This window comes from Lytechinus pictus, chromosome 6, assembly GCF_037042905.1.
Source record: "Lytechinus pictus isolate F3 Inbred chromosome 6, Lp3.0, whole genome shotgun sequence".
NCBI classification, from domain to species: Eukaryota; Metazoa; Echinodermata; class Echinoidea; order Temnopleuroida; family Toxopneustidae; genus Lytechinus; species Lytechinus pictus.
The window spans coordinates 4,397,206-4,405,396 of NC_087250.1; positions in this window are offsets into that span (position 1 = coordinate 4,397,206).

Here is an 8,191-nt window from a genome sequence, read left to right on the forward strand (position 1 = left end):
GGGTACCTCGAACGGCTCATTTTAAAAATAAATGAGCATTTATGAAGACTACATCTGACAGGATCAAATTCATAACTTTAGAGCGTAGAATTGCCCTAATTCTTCCGCCAGTAAAAGTATGTGGTGACATATCTTTCCAATTTGGAAAAAAAAGGAAGTTCAGTAGGTACCCTGCCTAGAATCAGTGTTAGATTGTCAGTCATATTCATTCATTTTTGTTAATCAGCAATATCAAATTTAAAAATTGAGGTTGGCTCGAATGAATATATTTTGCCTGCCAGTTGTGATTAGGCCCGTGAAACCCTCTGACAACCTCGTTTATACGCGTATTCCTATATCCTCTGAGGGAGGGCGCTGTGTTATCAGAACGTCGTAATAGGTATAACGTTTGTTTTATTGAATACATCTGACAGGATCAAATTCATAACTTTAGAGCGTAGAATTGCCCTAATTCTTCCGCCAGTAAAAGTATGTGGTGACATATCTTTCCAATTTGGAAAAAAAAGGAAGTTCAGTAGGTACCCTGCCTAGAATCAGTGTTAGATTGTCAGTCATATTCATTCATTTTTGTTAATCAGCAATATCAAATTTAAAAATTGAGGTTGGCTCGAATGAATATATTTTGCCTGCCAGTTGTGATTAGGCCCGTGAAACCCTCTGACAACCTCGTTTATACGCGTATTCCTATATCCTCTGAGGGAGGGCGCTGTGTTATCAGAACGTCGTAATAGGTATAACGTTTGTTTTATTCCCTCCCGGGCAGTCATGCCAGGGATTTACGTAAGGATTCCAGAGTCACACAGTTTGTCCACAGTCAAGGGTTACAGTGTGTGCACAAAGTGCGTCCACATGGTATGTTCCTATAGTAGATTTTGAAGATTTTGTTAAAATGCTATTAGATATATCATTGTGAAGATAGATGCACTCTGACTCCTCCACAGTGTAAACGTTCACTGTGTTCACATTATTCTCGTTTCTACTTTATCCCTCTTCCCCTTTGCTTATTTCTTTCTTCCTCAATCTTCTATTTATGAGATACACCTTTTAATTTGATCTAAGTTTTGATAATTATAGAATACTAATTAAGTTTTTGTTCATTTTCTTTTATTGTACTTCGTGATTTTTTTTTTGTTACCCTTTCACCGTGTGCTGCTGGTCATTTTTATGTGCATATATACCAATGAATAATAATAACAATAATAATTGTTTTTTTTCAAAAGGTGCTTAGCCTAATGTCCACTTTTTAGGAAGGAATATATATATTTATTTTTATTTATTTTTTATTTATATTATTATTTATATTTTTTCAACTCGCTCTTCGCGCTCGCATCAATTAATTATTCAGTGAAAAACCAATTTGTTCATGGTCACTAAAAGTGATTAGAATATCCAGTTCTTCAGTCGGAATATCAAAATTTTTAGCTCGCGCTTCGTGCTCGCATAATTCATTAAGGAAGATACCCATGCTATTCATAATTAAGTGCACAAAACTATCGTTTTAGGTCTAAATTTTTAGGAATAAAATCAACTCAGGCTTCGCGCTCGCAATTATCATTTTTATTTTTTCAATTTCAATTCCGTCAATTTTCTGACATTTCTGCCAAGTGAGTGAGTGATTTTCCCCATATCTAGTGATACATCATGTTACTGTCGCATATATTTTCACATTCATATTTATTTTTATGAATGAATGGATGCATTTATTTTTGTTTTAACTGTGTATATGGAAATAAAAAAAATGCAAATCAAAACATGAATACAACTGCTTTCAATGTCAAATACAACTGTACCTCTTTTATAACGTCTCCAAATGAGTAGAATCGGGTGGGAACATAATGTAAACACCTTCAAAGAGGAACAAAAGAAGTATTTTAATATAAACATTGCAATAACCATTTGATTATAAATATATCGATCACGGTCCAATACACGTACATTTCATTTCTGGAATGATATACAAAAAAAAATTGATATCGACAATAAAGTGCAATCGCCCAATCGCAAATATCAGTAGTAGCAAGATCCCAACTGTTTTATTGGGCACCCCCTGGGTAACCTTTCCCACCTTCAGTGCCACTTCCAGACCTACACATCCAAACGTGTATGGGAGGGGGGGGGGCTGCAAAATGCAGGCCAACGAGGACTGCGAGGTGCCCAAAGTTCCTCGTGTATTTGCAATGTTATGACCGAATGTATAATATACTGTATGCACGTTTTACATCATGTAAAAGGGCTTAATAATAATTGAAAAGAAATGTTCGATCGCTCGAAAATTAAAAACTGTGAATTTGATATTTGGGCAATGATTATCAGCCCCCCCCCTGAAAATATTGTGCCTATACGTCCATTTTTTTTTTCTCTCTTGCTTTTTTAGCCTTTATTCAGATACTGTTACATTTTTCATGTACAAGGGTAATAAATCAAATACATGTATGCAAATTAAAGTGAAGTACACTTATACAGCAATATAACATATGAAATAATATACATCTTGATATAAATTTTTCGAACAAATATTATCATAACCCATAATACCAATAACAAAAACCTCGTAATTTCACATGTATTTACTGTATAATAATACCGTATTGTATGATGAAAAATCAAAAGTACAGACTTTTTTAAGTGAAGAGGTTATCCCATAATTAAAAAAAAAGGACTTATACATGTATATTCATTCCTCCAACTTTTGTAAGACAATACAGAAAAAAAAGTCTCTATGTTTATTCTTAGAAAGTATACAATAATCTGAATAAAGATTTTGTATATAAAGCACACACGAAAACAAAACAAAACACAACAATATATTTTTGTATTTTATGGCAGGAAGGAACCTGACCATTAGTTCTGGATTGGAAAATGGCATATTTGATGAAAAAGATTATACAGTTTACACAATTATTTCTATTCGTACTTCCAGATAATCCCAAATGTATATCTCTCCATTCTAAATCTCTTAATTCAGACATACAGAAATATTTAATGAAAAATTCCCATAAAGGTTTTACCTTGGAACAATTTAGAAAAATATGAATGTATGATTCGGTTTCTCTGCCACAAAAAGAGCATAAACTGTCTTTAACATACCCAAATTTCAATAACTGTTCTTTGGTATAAATCGCCCCGTGTAAAAGTAAGAACTGGAATTCTCTTTGTTTCCTAATCAAAGTTATGCTCCTGGTTTGGGCAAGCCTATTACACATTTCAACATCTGTAAAATTCAAATTAATGTTTTTATCTTTCAATGTTAAATTATAAGTTTCCCGTAAATTTTCAACAAAACAACTATAAATCATTTTTGATTTAATCACCTCAAAAGTAGTTTCCAGCTTACTGATATTCAAATTAACATTGAAGTTCTCATCGTCAATCTTTGTAAATTTAATAGAGCTATAGGCATTTTTCCAAGTAATTGGAATAGCATGTACTATATCAATAATGTGGAGCAGTTCATCTGCGGTTAGCCCAATATTTTGAAAATAAGCCACAGGTCTCACAACCCCGTTATCAAAAATATGATCTACAGTGTATATTCCCTTATTATAAAGATCAATATCAAAAATCATTTTACCTCTTACACATACATTCTTATTATTAAATATAATCGGGTTTACTTCCTCTTTTGTATATCTATATTTTCTCATATCTTGCCAAGCCTTCAGCATTTCAGAATAAAATTGTGGCATTGTCTGTGTTAATTTGCAAATATCAAAATCGCATAGAAATAACAGTCTCCCACCGAGTGATCTAAAACAGAAATCAAAATACAATTTCCACCCAGCATTGCGTTCCCCGTATAATAGACGTTTCAGCCACATTAGACGTTGGGCCTTTATGAACAACTTAAAATTCATCATTCTTAACCCACCGTGTGAGTAATCCTGATACATAATGTTTCTCTTTATACGGTCCATGCCTACCCCCCCCCCACACACACACACACCTTGCTCATCCTTGTCGCTTGACTCCCCCCCCCCCCCCCCTCCCTCCCTTGATGAAATATGCTAGATACGCCACTGGTGTAAACCAATAAAGCGATGAAAGATGATATTCAGAGTGCATGAGAAAGTTGCCTTTGAAGACCCGTGGTTTTCTTGACAGTTGAGGAAAACTTCAGCTGTGCGAATATTTAGCTGTTCCATTAAAGGACAGGTCCACCCCGACTAAAAATGTAAAAAGAGACAAAATCAATCAAGCACAACACTGAAAATTTCATCAAAATCGGATGTAAAATAAGATAATTATTACATTCTAAAGTTTCGCTTTATTTCACTAAATAGTTATATGCACATCCTGATCTGTATGAAAATGAGAAGACTGATGACGTCATCCACTCACTATTTCTTTTGTAGTTCATTATATGAAATATGCGATATTCTAGTTTTCTCCTCGCTGCCAAGTGAATCAACAATTAATTAATCCCTGAACATGTGGCATTAGCATTGTTAATACTATATGGTTCAGTCAAGTTTTTCCTTATGGTCAAATCTGCCCAAAAAGTTAAATATTGTATATTTCAAACAATAAAAAACAAAATGATAATGAGTGAGGGACATCATCGCCTGTCCATTTGCATGTCACTGACTTACAGTGCATATCACTGTTTTGTGAAAAATAAGCAAAACTTTAAAATATCATAACTTTCTTATTTTACATCCGATCTTCATGAAATTTCAGTGTTATTCTAGTTAAATTTTTCTGTATTTATTAAAATCAACATTTTTCTGGGGTGGACTTGACCTTTAATTAGTCAAGAGTCGATTGGCAAATTTGAGCGGGGAGCGAGGGTGGATGGAGACTGGAGGGAAAAGGCGAGATGGAAGGGGAGAGATTGCAAGAGGGAGGTTGAGAGAAACAGATAAGAGTGCGAGAGGGAGAAAGTGAACTAAATGGAGAGGAGGGGGGGGGGGGGTGGCGAGGACATTATGCAAGTCCATTCAGTCATGTTTCATAAAGAAACAGAGGGGGAGCGAGAGATTGCATGCAAGGGGGTAGGGGAGAGCAAAGAGAAAGAGAACTTGGCTGGAGAAAGGAACAGAAATTTAGATGGAAGGGATGGCGAGGACATTCAGTGAAAAGAAGGGAGAGAGATTGCAAGAGAGAAGGAGAATCGAAACTTGAGAAAGAGGGGAGATTGGGATGGAGTCCATTTATTTATGTACAGAAGTTTGTCCGTCCATTCGTTCGTGTATAAATTGTTAAAGTCCATGCGCATGCGCACTTCAGTTTTTTTAGCTCAACTTATTAATAATTCATGCACCATATTTCCATGATGTACGTAAAAAATATTCGCTACCCGGCATGCTTTGTGCGCGGATGAATTACTCTCATGTACCCTGTATAGTCAGGTTCACTATGTTCATATTTCAGCTTTCGCCGGATTTTTTTAGAAATTGAAAACTATATATTTTTGGAAAGGTTATTGTATGAGCAATCAGAAAAACAACGTTTTAATTTGCAATAAATAATAATTCCTGCTTACCAAGGGCGCCGGAAGCGGGGGGGGGGGGGGCAGGGGGGCACTCCCCCCCCCCCCCCTAAATAAAAAAAAAATAAAAAAAATCGGGGGGGGGGGCAAACGAGATTAAGTTCTTTTTTTTTTTTTTTTTTTTTTTTTAGGTTTTTTTTTTTTTCGTTTTTTTTTAAGTATCTTGACCTCGGTTAAGGGTTTAATGTTGATACCGCAGTTTGTTAAGACTCCAATGGCAAGAAACTGATCCACAATGTGCTGCACTCAACCCAGGTGAGGTAAATGGGTACCGGTAGGAAGTAATTTCTTTAAAAGCTGTGTGCGCTATGAACGCCTAGCTTAGCTGGGTAATATAGGAGCGCCTTGAGCACCGAACAAGGTGGATATGTGCGCAATATAAATACACTTTATTATTATTATGGCCACCAAGACCTTTGACCTTAATCTTGTGACTTTTGATCAATAATTATTGATTACCCTAATGTGATCTGGGTTTCATATAGGCCCTAATACTTGTAATGTTATGATAATATGTCAAAAAACTTTACTTTGGTAAAGACTTTTCATTGTTGATACCACAGGGTGGTCGAAATTCATCGACCCGTCTGACCTTTGACCACGGTCTTGCTCTAGCTGGCACCCATACAGGGGTGATCAGTGATACCTGAATTTCCAGATGTCCAGGTTTCATGGTAGAGGTTTGTATGCTTTTAAAGCTATGATACATTAAACATACTCAACCTTTTAAGATTTCAATGTAATTAACAAGGCATGGCCAAAGTTCATTGACCTAAAGGACGATTCCTTACGTGTCATTCGGGACATTTTGACAACAATTTCTAGTTTCCTAGCCGAATACTTGAGCAATAAAATATTCTTTTTAGTCAATGATAAAGCTATATTGGGTAGTCATGTGAAAAACTAATAAACCAACACAAACAAATTGATTATGGGTAAATTATAGGTGGAGGTGTTGTGTGTCATACGGGACGCAGAAATGTCCCGTACGACACGCAACATTTTAGGCTCTAATTCACCTATGGACAACATATTTTGTTGGTTGTCATTTCTTTGCATGTCTACCCAGTAGTACTTTAATATTACCACAAAGCAATTTGAAGTTTTTCGTTCATTTGGACAGCAGGTTGAAAAATGGTGTGAAAATGGCTGATTTTTCTAGCATGGAATCGCCCTAAAGGATCTCTGACCTTGATCATGTTACCTGAATTATATGCAAGATGATCATTGGTACAATGTCAAAGTTTCATAACTTAAGCCCCCATAAATTTAAAGAGCTATGTTACGGTAAAACCCCCTCAACCTTCAATTGATCAAGAATTCAATAGAATTACCAAAGCAATACAGCACGGACAAAGTTTATCGAGCTTAACTGGCATTTGACCTTAATCATAATAACTGAAACCCGTGCAAAATGATAAGCAATACATGATTATTTTAATATAAAAGTTTTATGAAATAAATCTGAAGATCAATACCTTTAAGGCTATGCATTTAAAAAAATGTAACTTTGGTTAAGACTTCAAATTGATACCACACCATGGTCAAAGTTCATTGACCCTAACTGACCATTTGACCCTGATCATGTGAACAGTGAAACACATGTTAATTATTATTATTATTATTAATACTATTTTAAAGTGCACCACTAGTTACCAACAATGCATAGAGCATTTCCATTTATTTGAAAGCAGGATAAAAGAGCACTGTAGGTTAAATGACTTGCTCAGGGGCATAGGTGCCGCGACCGGGGATTGAACCCCGGACTTTCATGTATAGCCAGGCGCCTTAAAGGTCCTATGACACCAATTCCATCTTATTTTAGGTACATATCTATTATTAGGTAGTTTTACTTGAAAAATACGAATTTGCCATCGGTTTCTGTGTCCGACCAACCGGTGATGAGTTATTCCATGGAAATGAACTTCAACGGGAACGCGCCCAGTAAACATTTTCGAAAGAGTCGACAGATCGACCTGTCAGTTATTGTGACGTCATCGAAAGTTATTGTACACGTTCCTCGTGTAGTTACTGTTTCGACCGAGCTCATCTTTAACGGATTAAAAAAAAAAAATTGATGAGGTTTTGATCATGGCTGCAGCATCGTCATCAGCTGCGTCTGATTCTTCAGACTTTGAAGATTCAGGTTCTGAATATCATTCCAGCTATTCAATTTATTTACTATGAATCCACACGTGCAACCACAATAGGCACTTCTCGCTCCAAACGTCAGCAACGCTCATCAGCTTCTTTCCCCGACGTCATAATTGTCACGTGATATACGAAACCAAATCGGGTTGAATGCTTGTGGGCGGGGCGAATTTGGCTCTATTTTCAATATAAAACTGCCTTTGAACCTGATGTGGGATGTTTTTCGGGTAAAATATTGATGGAATCGTAATTAGTAACCACTAGGCTAACGAATAAATCAGCATCTTTGCTGTATTTCATGGGACCTTTAATGAAAAAAATTACGATACTCTGATGTAACATTTCCCTGACTGAAAGGTAAAAGTCTGGTCGAATAATATCCTATACACACTTTAAATTTTAATGTTATTCGGGTAATTCTCAGAAAAGACAGGAAATTACATTAAAATCACATTTTTTTTAAACAAAAGTTGATTATTTTTATACCACTAGATTCCTTGACCTCATAAATGGTGGTGTAGGTGCAAAAAATATGATTCTAGGTTATTTAGA